The following is a 14092-nucleotide window of genomic DNA, read 5'->3' on the forward strand; positions in this document are numbered from 1 at the left end:
CTCTCTGAAGTGGGAAAAGTAATTTTTACCTCTACGCTATCCAACGCTTGCCCTACTGTTGCACTCTCTGGAGAGGGAATAGTAATTTTTACCCCTACACTATCCAACGCTTTCCCTACTGTTGCACTCTCTGGAGTGGGACTAGTAATTTTCACCCCTACGCTATCCAACGCTTTCCCTACTGTTGCACTCTCTGGAGTGGGAATAGTAATTTTTACCCCCTACGCTATCCAACGTTTTCCCTACTGTTGCACTCTGTGTAGTGGGAATAGCAATTTTTACCCCTATGCTATCCAGCGCTTTCCCTACTGTTGCACTCTCTGGAGTGGGAATAGTAAGTTTTACCTCTACACTATCCAACGCTTTCCCTACTGTTGCACTCTGGAGTGGGAATAGTAATTTTTACACCTACGCTATCCAACGCTTTCCCTACTGTTGCACTCTCTGGAGTGGGAATAGTAATTTTTACCCCTACGCTATCCAGCGCTTTCCCTACTGTTGCACTCTCTGGAGTTGGAATAGTAATTTTTACCCCTAAGCTATCCAACGCTTTCCCTACTGTTGCACTCTCTGATGTGGGAAAAGTAATTTTTACCTCTACGCTATCCAACGCTTGCCCTACTGTTGCACTCTCTGGAGAGGGAATAGTAATTTTTACCCCTACACTATCCAACGCTTTCCCTACTGTTGCACTCTCTGGAGTGGGACTAGTAATTTTCACCCCTACGCTATCCAACGCTTTCCCTACTGTTGCACTCTCTGGAGTGGGAATAGTAATTTTTACCCCCTACGCTATCCAACGTTTTCCCTACTGTTGCACTCTGTGTAGTGGGAATAGCAATTTTTACCCCTATGCTATCCAGCGCTTTCCCTACTGTTGCACTCTCTGGAGTGGGAATAGTAAGTTTTACCTCTACACTATCCAACGCTTTCCCTACTGTTGCACTCTGGAGTGGGAATAGTAATTTTTACACCTACGCTATCCAACGCTTTCCCTACTGTTGCACTCTCTGGAGTGGGAATAGTAATTTTTACCCCTACGCTATCCAGCGCTTTCCCTACTGTTGCACTCTCTGGAGTTGGAATAGTAATTTTTACCCCTAAGCTATCCAACGCTTTCCCTACTGTTGCACTCTCTGAAGTGGGAAAAGTAATTTTTACCTCTACGCTATCCAACGCTTTCCCTACTGTTGCACTCTCTGGAGAGGGAATAGTAATTTTTACCCCTACACTATCCAACGCTTTCCCTACTGTTGCACTCTCTGGAGTGGGAATAGTAATTTTCACCCCTACGCTATCCAACGCTTTCCCTACTGTTGCACTCTCTGGAGTGGGAATAGAAATTTTTACCCCCTACGCTATCCAACGTTTTCCCTACTGTTGCACTCTGTGTAGTGGGAATAGCAATTTTTACCCCTATGCTATCCAGCGCTTTCCCTACTGTTGCAATCTCTGGAGAGGGAATAGTCATTTTTACCCCTACACTATCCAACGCTTTCCCTACTGTTGCACTCTCTGGAGTTGGAATAGGAATTTTTACACCTACGCTATCCAACGCTTTCCCTACTGTTGCACTCTCTGGAGAGGGAATAGTAATTTTTACCCCTACACTATCCAACGCTTTCCCTACTGTTGCACTCTCTGGAGAGGGAATAGTAATTTTTACCCCTACACTATCCAACGCTTTCCCTACTGTTGCACTCTCTGGAGTTGGAATAGTAATTTTTACACCTACGCTATCCAACGCTTTCCCTACTGTTGCACTCTCTGGAGTGGGAATAGTAATTTTTACCTCTACGCTATCCAACGCTTTCCCTACTGTTGCACTCTCTGGAGTGGGAATATAACGTTTTTACCCCTGCGCTATCCAGCGCTTTCCCTACTGTTGCACACTCTGGAGATGGAATAGTAATTTTTACCCCTACGCTATCCAGCGCTTTCCCTACTGTTGCACTCTCTGGAGTGGGAATAGTAATTTTTACCCCTACGCTATCCAACGCTTCCTCTACTGTTGCACTCTCTGGAGTGGGAATAATAATTTTTACCTCTACGCTATCCAACGCTTTCCCTACTGTTGCATTCTCTGGAGTGGGAATAGTAATTTTTACCACTAATCTAGCCAACGCTTTCCCTACTGTTGCACTCTCTGGAGTGGGAATAGTAATTTTTACCCCTACGCTATCCAGCGCTTTCCCTACTGTTGCACTCTCTGGAGTTGGAATAGTAATTTTTACCCCTACGCTATCCAACGCTTTCCCTACTGTTGTACTCTCTGGAGTTGGAATAGTAATTGTTACCCCTACGCTATCTAACGCTTTCCCTACTGTTGCACTCTCTGGAGTGGGAAAAGTAATTTTTACCTCTACGCTATCCAACGCTTTCCCTAATGTTGCACTCTCTGGAGTGGGAATAGTAATTTTTACCCCTACACTATCCAACGCTTTCCCTACTGTTGCACTCTCTGGAGTGGGAATAGTAATTTTTACCCCTACGCTATCCAACGCTTTCCTTACTGTTGCACTCTCTGGAGTGGGAATAGAAATTTTTACCCCCTACGCTATCCAACGTTTTCCCTACTGTTGCACTCTGTATAGTGGGAATAGCAATTTTTACCCCTACGCTATCCAGCGCTTTCCCTACTGTTGCACTCTCCGGAGTTTGAATAGTAATTTTTACACCTATGCTATCCAACGCTTTCCCTACTGTTGCACTCTCTGGAGTGGGAATAGTCATTTTTACCTCTACGCTATCCAACGCTTTTCCTACTGTTGCACTCTCTGGAGTGGGAATAGTCATTTTTACCCCATACGCTATCCAGGGTTTTCCCTACTGTTGCACTCTGTGTAGTGGGAATAGCAATTTTTACCCCTACGCTATCCAGCGCTTTCCCTACTGTTGCACTCTCTGGAGTTGGAATAGTAATTTTTACACCTACGCTATCCAACGCTTTCCCTACTGTTGCACTCTCTGGAGTGGGAATAGTAATTTTTACCCCTATGCTATCCAGCGCTTTCCCTACTGTTGCACTCTCTGGAGTTGGAATAGTAATTTTTACCCCTACGCTATCCAACGCTTTCCCTACTGTTGCACTCTCTGGAGTGGGAAAAGTAATTTTTACCTCTACGCTATCCAACGCTTTCCCTACTGTTGCACTCTCTGGAGAGGGAATAGTAATTTTTACCCCTACACTATCCAACGCTTTCCCTACTGTTGCACTCTCTGGAGTGGAAATAGTAATTTTTACCCCTACGCTATCCAACGCTTTCCCTACTGTTGCACTCTCTGGAGTGGGAATAGTAATTTTTACCACCTACGCTATCCAACGTTTTCCCTACTGTTGCACTCTGTGTAGTGGGAATAGCAATTTTTACCCCTACGCTATCCAGCGCTTTCCCTACTGTTGCACTCTCTGGAGTTGGAATAGTAATTTTTACACCTACGCTATCCAACGCTTTCCCTACTGTTGCACTCTCTGGAGTGGGAATAGTAATTTTTACCTCTAGACTATCCAACGCTTTCCCTACTGTTGCACTCTCTGGAGTGGGAATATAAAGTTTTTACCCCTGCGCTATCCAGCGCTTTCCCTACTGTTGCACTCTCTGGAGATGGAATAGTAATTTTTACCCCTACGCTATCCAACGTTTTCCCTACTGTTGCACTCTCTGGAGTTGGAATAGTAATTTTCATCTCTACGCTATCCAACGCTTTCCCTACTGTTGCACTCTCTGGAGTGTGAATAATAAATTTTTACCTCTACGCTATCCAACGCTTTCCCTACTGTTGCACTCTCTGGAGTGGGAATAGTAATTTTTACCACTAATCTAGCCAACGCTTTCCCTACTGTTGCACTCTCTGGAGTCGGAATAGTAATTTTTACCCCTACGCTATCCAGCGCTTTCCCTACTGTTGCACTCTCTGGAGTTGGCATTGTATTTTTTATCCCTACACTATCCAACGCTTTCCATACTGTTGCAATCTCTGGAGTGGGAATAGTAATTTTTATCCCTACGCTATCCAACACTTTACCTACTGTTGCATTAGTAAATTTTACCTTTTCCGCTATCCTACGGTAAAAATATTGTAATTGTTTTATTAATTTTATGTTTATATATATAAATATATGTATTAAGAAAACAATTTGTATGTTTTTTTTTAGTTACCTTAATTATTTATTAATTTTAAGATTTTTTAAGTATTTTAAGTATGCTTAAATTCATTATATTTATTATATGATTCATTTTTAATTATAATTTTTTACATCAATTTTTTGGTTTGATATTGTTGTACTTACCTGTTTGAAGATAGGAGGTCGATATTTTGGCATTCTATATTTTTACCTCGATATTTTGGTAGGTCGATATTTTGGCATTCTATATTATGTCAGTGATCCTGCAGGGCCACCAGCCGACCCCCTATTTCTGCATAATGCATCAAAGGAGGCCCCTAATGTCATTCTTGATGTTGTCTCTGAGTTCCTGCTTGAATTCCCGGAGTGAGGATATCAAGTCCTATCTTGTGAGCGCCATACTGTCGGCTGACCGTCGCTAGCTGCCCACTTGGTGGCGGGAAAAAAGAAGCTGTACAACATTAAGGGTTGTCCTTTTTTAAGTGGCATGGGGAACTTTACCCACCTCTTGCGTGGGCTTTCCTCGCTGTGGGAAAGGCAGTGGGGGATTCGGCGCTGTATTGCTTCACCAAGTTCACTCAGCCGAGCCGACCAGGAAAAACCCCAACACCGGTAAGAGGGATTTAGCTGCGTGGTGGCTAGATGTCATGGAGACCAGGGCTCGTCATGGTTGGGGGGCGTTTAGCACAGAACCAAGGTGCTCATGCGGTCCTCAATCTCCCACTTTGCTGCTGGAATTGGTATGAGGTGTTCAGTGAGCCATTGAGACCCACATCAGATGCAACGTTCCTCTGGACCATAGGGGGGCTCCTCTGAGTGGTGCCTCAGCCTTACCCCTCTATGCTTCCACAAAGACTCTCACATCTGGGTCAAGTAAGTAGATATGGCTTGAGGGGAGTCGACGTTTTCAATAGGACCCCCTCTAGGGACGTTGATACATCACAGTGCTGGGGAGAGTCACTGAGGGTGCAAGACCTCCAGCTTAGGCCTTCTCATGTGGCTCAGGACTGGTGTCTGGCCGCCGCCATCTATGGGTCACGATGCGTTTTTCTCATCAACTGTCTATTGGTTTTTTGGGTGAAAGGTGGATCTCCAACCATCTCTGCCCCTTTGGGGGTCCAGCTCTGTCTGCCAAAGTTGCTAGTGGGATTGTGCGTCTTCCTGCGTGGTTGCTGGCGGCATCGGACACCTTCAGCCTGATTGTGCAGTTAGCCGTCAGGGGGCAGACAAATAAGACCTTCTGGTCCCTCAACCTGCCTCCTGTACGCAGGGTCTGCAACGGGATCCACCACTCCAGCGCAAGACTTCACTGCTGAGCAGGATGACGGCCACCATCTTAATCCCCCTCGGGAGCCGGTGAGAGAAACCTCTGCTCCCTCGCATCAAACCGGCGGGACTGTTCTCTCTCTTTTTTGTGCCCCCTCACCTCCCGGGTGAGTAGGACGAGCCTTTGTGCCAAATTTGAAGCATTTGGTGCCCCCTAAGTTACTGGTTTATTAAGGCCTGGTGCGGAGCAAATCGGATTCACATTCGGTCGGCCATGATGATTAGCCACGCCCCCCCAAGAAGCACATTTGTTTACATTCTTTAGGTCCAGAAGGACTTAAAAGTACAATCGAATGAACAATCCAGTTCCTGGTTGGGGTGATAGTAATGTGTTTACTGTTGCATTAGCAAATCTTGAAAAGTACTTTGCCCCAAAGTTAGGAGTAGGCATCACACGCCATAAGTTCTTTCAAAGGAAACAGCTTAAAGCAGAGTCTATAGATGATTATGTGAGTGAGTTGAAGAAACTAGCCACTGATTGTGCGTTTGGTGGGCTATTGGAAGATTTAGTGTGGGCCCAGGTGGTTATGCATGCCCATAATCTGGCCATTCAGGAGTGTTTATAGATGAATAGGGAGGATTAATTAGATGATAATCTTGCTATTGTTTATAAAGCTGAAACGTCTGGCAGATGTGCGAATGCTTCAAAACAGAAACAATGGAAAGTGACACTGTAGTCAAAATAAGAGCGAGCACTAAACCAAATTTTAGCAGTAAGCAAAGATATGAAGGGAGGAATAGCTACAGGTCAAACAGCACCTAAATGTTACAGATGTGGAAGCCTAGACCATTTTGGTTTTCACAAAAGTTTGTCCAGCAAGAAAAGTTAAATATAGTTCTTTGGTGTTGTCGGGCATTACACAAAGGTATGCTGCAGAAGGTCTAAGTCTGTGAAATGTGTTCAAGATGGAATGTACTCGGATTGTGATTTAAGCAGTAATGATGAGTATGTTTCAGAATGCAGTTCTGAGTTAAAAAGGAAGTTGGTTTTGAACATCGAGGATGGGTGTTTAACACCTTGGCTGCTGTGGGTATTTTTCCCCTGTGCTGGGAAATTCTTGATGCCATATATTCATGACGAGCTCAGCTCGTCATCAGCACACGACCACCGTGGCTGATGACGAGCTGAGCTCGTCATCAGCATCGAAAGGGTTAATGATAGAGTGTTGGATCTGTATTGCTGGTGTATGTGTTAAAATGTATGCCGACTCCGGCTCACCATATTATATTGTGAATGTAGAGGTATGGAAAAAGAACTTTATAAGTAAAGTGGGTACCAAATGATTTCCATCTGACATTGAACCCGAAGGATAGGTTGGAGAGAAAATTGATATGGTGAGTTATCGCCGGTTCAAATTCTAATTTAAGAATCGTCATTCCGATGGCGAATTGTACTATCATGAAAAAGTCCATCTGTTCTTGGGTGGAAAGACCAGAACTGCCGACATATCATTTTTGACCCAAATGGTGTAGAGCAAGTTTTGGTTATGGATGAAGGCACGAAAATGGGTGAAAGACTTTTGAAGACGTTTCCGTCAGTTTTTCAGAAAAATATAGGCAAGTTAAAGGGATCTGAATTCAGAATAATACTTAAAGATGGAGCCACACGAAAAATTCTTACAGTTAGGAGTGTACCAATCGCTTTAAGGAATGATGTGGCTCTGGAACTTGACAGATTATTTAATTCTAATATTATAGAGCCATTAGAAGCCTCCCTTAGTGGTTGTTAAATGCAGTAATGGGAAATTGAGGCTGTGTGTGGATTTATGTAATTTGAATGACAACATCATAGTCAATAAATTCCCTTTTTTCCAAGATAAATGAAATGTTGGCTTTGTTGGTGGGATCCAAGTGGTTATCCACGATCGACGTTTCTACTGCATACTATCAGATTACTCTTTCTTAGAATAGCAAGACATTCACAGCCTTTATAACACCACAAGGTTGTTTCCAATTCAAAAGTATGCCTTTTAGTTTTGTGTCGACTGCAGCCATTTTTCAGCAGCTAATGCACCAATTATTTGTCAATATCAAACACACAAATGTTTTTCAGGATGATATACTCATGTTCGGTATAGACAAAATGGAACCCAATAAATCGTTGGAGGATGTTTTTAACCATTTTGGAATCATATGGACTAACCATTGAATACACTAAATGTACATTTGCCAGTAGTAGTGTCACCTATCTGGGCCATGTTATTGACAGTGAAGGAATCAGACCAAAACCTAACCTTCATTGATGGTAATAATGTGCCCAAAAATCTATCTAAGCAGGAAGCCAAAACCATCATATACTTAGGCACAGTGGACAATGGATTGAACAAACTTGCCGAAATATCAAGTTTTATATGATGTACTTTCACAAATCAGTCAAACAACCCAGATCTGCACGCTGGATACGGACATGATAAAGGCAAGCCTAACGTACGGCACATGGCACACCCGAAGGTCCAGTCCCCAGCATCAACAACCGGACCGTGTCAAAAACAAAAAGGCCCGCCCACATGTACATACGATCGTACAGGACACCTCCCCCCTGGCAAACCTAAAACTTCAGCAATGCGATGCTTTCTCCAAATATAAAGTTTAGCAATAGAGGACATGTTGGAGATATAAAACAACGCCTGCACACCGTATAAAGAAAATGTGATACTATTCCACCCATGAGATCGAAAAATGTGTGTCTACAATGGACCCTGAGACGCGGGTAAGCGTCATGCAACATAGCAACGCAATGAATAACCAACCGGCAAACGGCTCCTACACTACTCGGGAGCCCGGCCAATAGAAAAGGTAGAGGCTGAAATACAAGACTTTAAACAACCAATGACCGGGACTCCTGCTCCAACCAGGAAACAGATGAGCCCGGCATCGAAGGAACGCCGTGCAGCAAAGAGACGCCACCCCACAACTGCCGGAGAACACAACTAACACACGGCAGGTCAAACTACAAACAATAGAAGGTACGACATGCCCAGGAGTCAGATAACGCGACCCTTCCGAGCATGACCCCAGGGTGTACCCTCAACTAACCCCCCCCGCGCACTGGCCCATAAGTAACTTCGTAGTGCTCCATATACCTGGGTTTCATTCACCAACCCACCCTGACCACTTTTCCATTTAATGTTAATCAAAAACGGGCTTGTAAATATGACGCTCCTACATTAAAAGGAAAACAATTATGCTGCTTTTTCTTTGTCTTCCTCCGCCCGACCAGCACACCCCTGATTAACCCAGGCGAAGATCCTGCCATGCAGGCTACCTTATAGAAACGACACAACGCTGGGCTCAGCGATCGACGTAATGTAAAGAAATGAGCAAAGACAAGAGAAACCGCCACCTTACCACATGGGTGCGTGACCCTCATATCCTTTTAATTTAAAGTTTTCTAAAATTTGCACTCAAGACTCCTGACCCCAAAACTAAAACATGCCCTTTGCAATTTTTCAGGTATAGCATGATGTCCTACAATAAACAACAGTGAGCCCTGATGAAGACCTTTGCAAATTCATTTCCTGTCATTCCATAGAAGGTCGAAACGCGTAGGCTTATTTTTTAGGCAAGGAGAATTGGATGCCTTATGACCTAGTACAATAATAGGACATACAGAGAGAGATGTATCTCACATCACGGCCAACAAAAAGTTTAAAAGATTTCTCCGACCTAATACAGGACTACATTTACTGTTTCTTTGTGGTAAACAATTACACCTCAAAGATAGTTAAGTTAATGATCTAAAGTAGGACCGTTCTTTCTTTCTTAAATTTGAAAGATTTTGTGTGATTTAGGAGCAAAAACACGAGGACTAAAGGTCCCTTCATTATTGTGTATAAATGTAGAGTACTGTATAAGGTTGTCTAGTCGAATGTTATAATGTTTATGTAATGAATTCACGTTACTTTTTGATACATGTTGAATGTTTGTCTATCTAAGGAGATTATTTGGAATATGTGCTAACACCCAATTGTGTACTATTGAATAATTTTTGATGAAAATGCTAAAATATAAACTGCTGACAATGTCAATAAACTAGGACATTGTTTAAAATCAAGTGATAAATTTGTGGTGTCAGAGGCATTTGCTATTTGTTATATTTTGCCCTGATTCCAGCCTCTGATTACCTTAACAGAATCAATCCCCTGATTGCTTGGTTAGATCTTTCATTGGCCTTGCAGAGTTCTGTTCAAAGTAAATTCCCTCTTTTGCATCAAGAATGTACAATACTAGACAATTATTAAAGAGTAGAAACAAATTTGAGTGGTCACCAGAATGAGAACGGGATTTTTGCGATATCAAGGAATGTGTTGCAAAAGTTTCTTCACGGAAAAGTTTCGACCCTGATGCCCAAAGTGTAATAACAACTAATGCGAGCATCAAGGATTTGGGTGCTGTTCGTCCCCAAGTAGATGTTGATGGTAATGAACACGTCATGTCGTATGCATCAAGATCTTTGTCACCCCCTGAAGAAAAGTACTCAGTAATAGAGAAGGAGACATTGGCCTGTGTTTGAACTGCTGATCATTTCAGAGCATTTGTGTGGGGTAAATGTTTCACTTTACATTGTGACCACAAACCTTTAGTGAAAGTACTCACCACGGAAGGCACTATTAACACATCTGCAAGAGTAGCTAGATTATCTACCAGATTGCAGGATTACTGTTATAAAATGTTTTTTGCACCTGAAAAAAAACATTATAGCTCATTTTCTGTGTAGAATGCCTAAAGAACTTGACAGATGTGAGGATGAAGTGTGAAATTCATATCAAGTTGCTTATGAACAGGATATTGGTGGCAGTGGTATGCTTAAGGACAAAATGGGAGGAGGAATACAAGAAAGATGAGGAATTTTGTAAAGTCAAAATGTACCTTAACCACATGGCTGCTAGGCGTTTTCCCGTCCTGCGCTAAAAAAACATAAAGTCCATAAATCATGACGAGCTGGCCTTGTCATCCGCGCACGGCAGGTAAGCGCCATGATGAGCCCAGCTCGTCATTAGCTTCGAAGGGGTTAAACAGTCATGGCCAAGGACAATAAGGGAGGAGAACATTTTCAAACCCTTTTCGGAAGTTTAGATTTGACTTATGTGTTCAGGGTGAAAATATCGGGAGAGGTGAAGTGTAGTTCCCCTGAAGAGTTTGCGGTTGTCCATAATTGCTTTATGTCATGAAGGGCATTTTGGTATTGTCCTTTCTAAAAAAACTGTCAAAACTTCATTTTGGTGGCCTGGTATGGATGGTGATATTGAAACATTTGTGCACAATTGTGAGATGTGTAAAGTGGCAGATAAATTGTTAGTCACAATCAAACCACCTTTAGGTGAGATGGCCAGCCCTACGTCACCTTGGCAGTGTATTGCTATTGACATCACGGGTCCTGTTGGAAAGGAGCCGAAGCACATTTTAGTGCTTATGGATATGTTCTCAAGATGGCCTATTGTCAAAGTGGAAGATAGGGTGGGCACTGATACAATTCTACAATTTCTGGATCAGGCATTCCACATTGAAGGTATTCCCACTACTTTCTTGAGTGACAATGGGGTAGAGTTTATTCTAATAAAGCAAAGGTATATTTCAGTAAACTGAAATCACACATAGAACTACTACATTGTACAACCCAAACTGCAGTGGCATGGTGGAGCGCTCTATCTAATAGGGTAATGAAAAACACTATTCAGTTGACTGTAAAACAAAGTGATTGGGAAGTTCAGGTACTAAAAATGGGTTGGGCTTACAAGGTATCGGTATGTTAAGTGACAAGTTATTTACCATTTATTCTTATATGTGGGAGCAATCCCAGGACAAAATGTACTCCTAGTTGTTTGTTAAGGGCTAGTGTTGTGCACTGATCAGAAGGATCAGTAAGAGAAAGAGCGGATTCACTACAAGTTAAGAGGAAGGAATAAACATGGTGTGAAGGAGACTGAAATAGCTGTTGGCCAATGGGTTAGGGTTAAAAAACCTGGAAAGGTTCTCAGAGAGGAAAGCCGGTTTTATGAACCCATTGAAGTTTTGGAGGTTTTAAACAATGCGGTACGTCTTACTGATGATAAGGTTTGGAACTTTAAGAGGATAGCCAAATGTTCAGCACCCTCTCCTCTTACTCATCTGGTACCGAATAAATTGTGTGACCTTGATGACAATTTGCTTAATGTAAACTCTGGTACGGGCAATAATATTAATCCTTCAGGAAATGTAGATGGTAAAATTTTGAACTAATTGGATGATTCACATGATTTGAGGTCACACAATTCAGAATGTGAAGTCAAGAACTCTAATGGTCCTAATCAGAAGGAGGTAGTCTCTGAGTCTAAGCAGTCCAAGAGAAAAAAAAAACCCTGTATGGTTTAAAGATTATACTTCAGAGAATTTTCCATTTTGATGCACATTTAATTCAGCTTTGACATGGTATTTGTACAAATTGTATAAAGGTTTTTTTTGTTATTTTTTTCTCTTTCCTTTCTCCTCTAGCTCTTTTTTTGAAAAAAGGGGAGTGGTATGCATTATGTCTATGTAGTATTTTGTTAGGTTGAACAGAATACTGTGCAGGTTTTGCATTTCATGGTAAATGGAACGTGAAGTCTGGGTGGTTGAGGAGCTGCAGTTACAGGGAGCAGATGATGCTATCCAAACGCCGCATACGCTGCCTGTTTTATGGAATAAAGTCATTCTGCAGCTATCCATGTTTGGACCTCGTATGTAACAGGGAGCAACCCTGCCCACTCCCATGAGGGGATAAGGTGTCTTGTCCAGGTCCCTTGTATTATAGTCCCCAACTATGATTGCCTGTTGAGAGTTATATTTAATTAGCAGGTCATTCATCATTCTTGTTAGGGAAATTTAAAGTATCTTTCTTCTGATGCTGTGCGGGATTAATATAACAGTTGATTAACAGCAGACTAAGGGTTTGGGACTTAAGCTTTAGGTCTCTTATGAGTAAAACTTGGATAGCAGATGTTGTAACAGGTATTTCAATGCCAGCGTTTTTTCAGGCATGTTTTAAAAAGACTGAAAGACCTCCAGATGGTCATCCAAATATGTTCCTTATGTAGCTGTAACATGAAATTCATAATAGCCTGCAAGCGTTGTAGTTTTCTTGGCCCAAGTCTCCTGAAAATTCACGAAGTTACATTTGGATAGACAGTAATAAATAGACTTATCTTCGAAGATTTTGATGGCTCCTGTTATGTTCAAGGTGATAATTGACAATTGTTGTTGCAGGGGGCATCCCCCCTTTGCCCGCCCTTAATCATCTGACTGAGCCTGTTGTTAGGAGTGCTGCCTCTGTGTTCTTTGAACCTCTATGGGGACAGCTGAAGGTGGCCGAGGATGCGCTGGCCGTTGGTTGACCCTGATGTCAGTAGGAGCACAAGATTGTATTTAACTGATTCTGCCACCCTTGATGTTGCTATTAGTATCCCACAGAACTGAGGGGACCCCCTTCCACCCATTAGTGGGGTAGAGGACATATGGATATTTCTCGGGAAAAGAGGATTGGACCATCTATATCCCAATCAGCCAGCTGCTGCAATTCCTAAAGTACTGTGAGTTGGAGTCGCAACTTCGGTCCCCTACTTCACCCAGCGCCAAGACGCCCATGGGCATTTGCTCGCTTTCTAAATCTTTAAATCAAATCAAATCAAATCAAATCTGTTGGAGGAATCTCACCAGAGTGCAGTCACCCTTTGGTTCCCCCGGGAAGGTTCTGGGATTTTAACCTGCTCCAAGTCATCTGAATGAATTTGTTAAGTGTTTAAATAGACGAAGGATGTTGCTCCTATTCCGGATGTCATGAGGGCCCTTGATATGATATACTGGGGTGAACACAACCACATAGTAGTGGGGGTTTCATTGGAGGCTGATGATACTACTGTTACTAAGCCACTTCCTTGTTTGAGGTTTTGAGTGCCAGGGCCAAATCCTCCCCCCCAAAACTTTTCCAATATGACAGCTGGCAGAGCTTCCTGAAAATAGGGACTGCCTCTTTGGCATTGTGGACTTTGTCTGTGAAAGCATGGGAGTCCATACCGGGCAGAATGGCTCTGCTGCACTTGCGGCATTAGCTGCAAAGGCATGAGTACTGGCATCCATCTTCGTAAGATTTAGCACTGATGCATCTTTCAGTTTGGTGACGGGTTTTGCCAAAAGGAAATCCTGGGATTCCTGTGTGTTACTAGAATGAAGACAAGACATATGCACTGAAATTGATACTTCTTTTGTTGCCCCTAGTTTAGTCCCCTGTTTGAAGGTAAAAATTGGATATAGTGGCTTATCATTGTTGTTTCCTCTGGTTTATCTGTTCAAGGTAGATGGCCTTCCCATCCTTCTTTTAGCTTTGGCTTTTTATGCTGCATCCTCAGCTTTTTCCTGGCTCTCCTAGATAGCGGGGCATCTTGTGAAACAGGGTTGACTGTTGTCATGGTGATGTTGCTGTTCCGTTTGAGCTCAACTGTGTCACGGGCCACTGCCCCCGACTGTGACTCTGGGCTCAGAAGATCATTTATAGACTTCTGGCAGTTGCAGTTGCTTACATTTATTATTGGGTTTGGGGGAGATGCCTCTGCTCCTGCTGGGCTCTGCATAAGAAATTGTCCTGTGCTGTTAGTCTGGTAGTTGCCGGTGTGCCCTCCGACTCCCTAA

The sequence above is a fragment of the Lissotriton vulgaris genome, chromosome 4_1 (genome assembly GCF_964263255.1).
Source record: "Lissotriton vulgaris chromosome 4_1, aLisVul1.2, whole genome shotgun sequence".
In the NCBI taxonomy this organism is placed as follows: Eukaryota; Metazoa; Chordata; class Amphibia; order Caudata; family Salamandridae; genus Lissotriton; species Lissotriton vulgaris.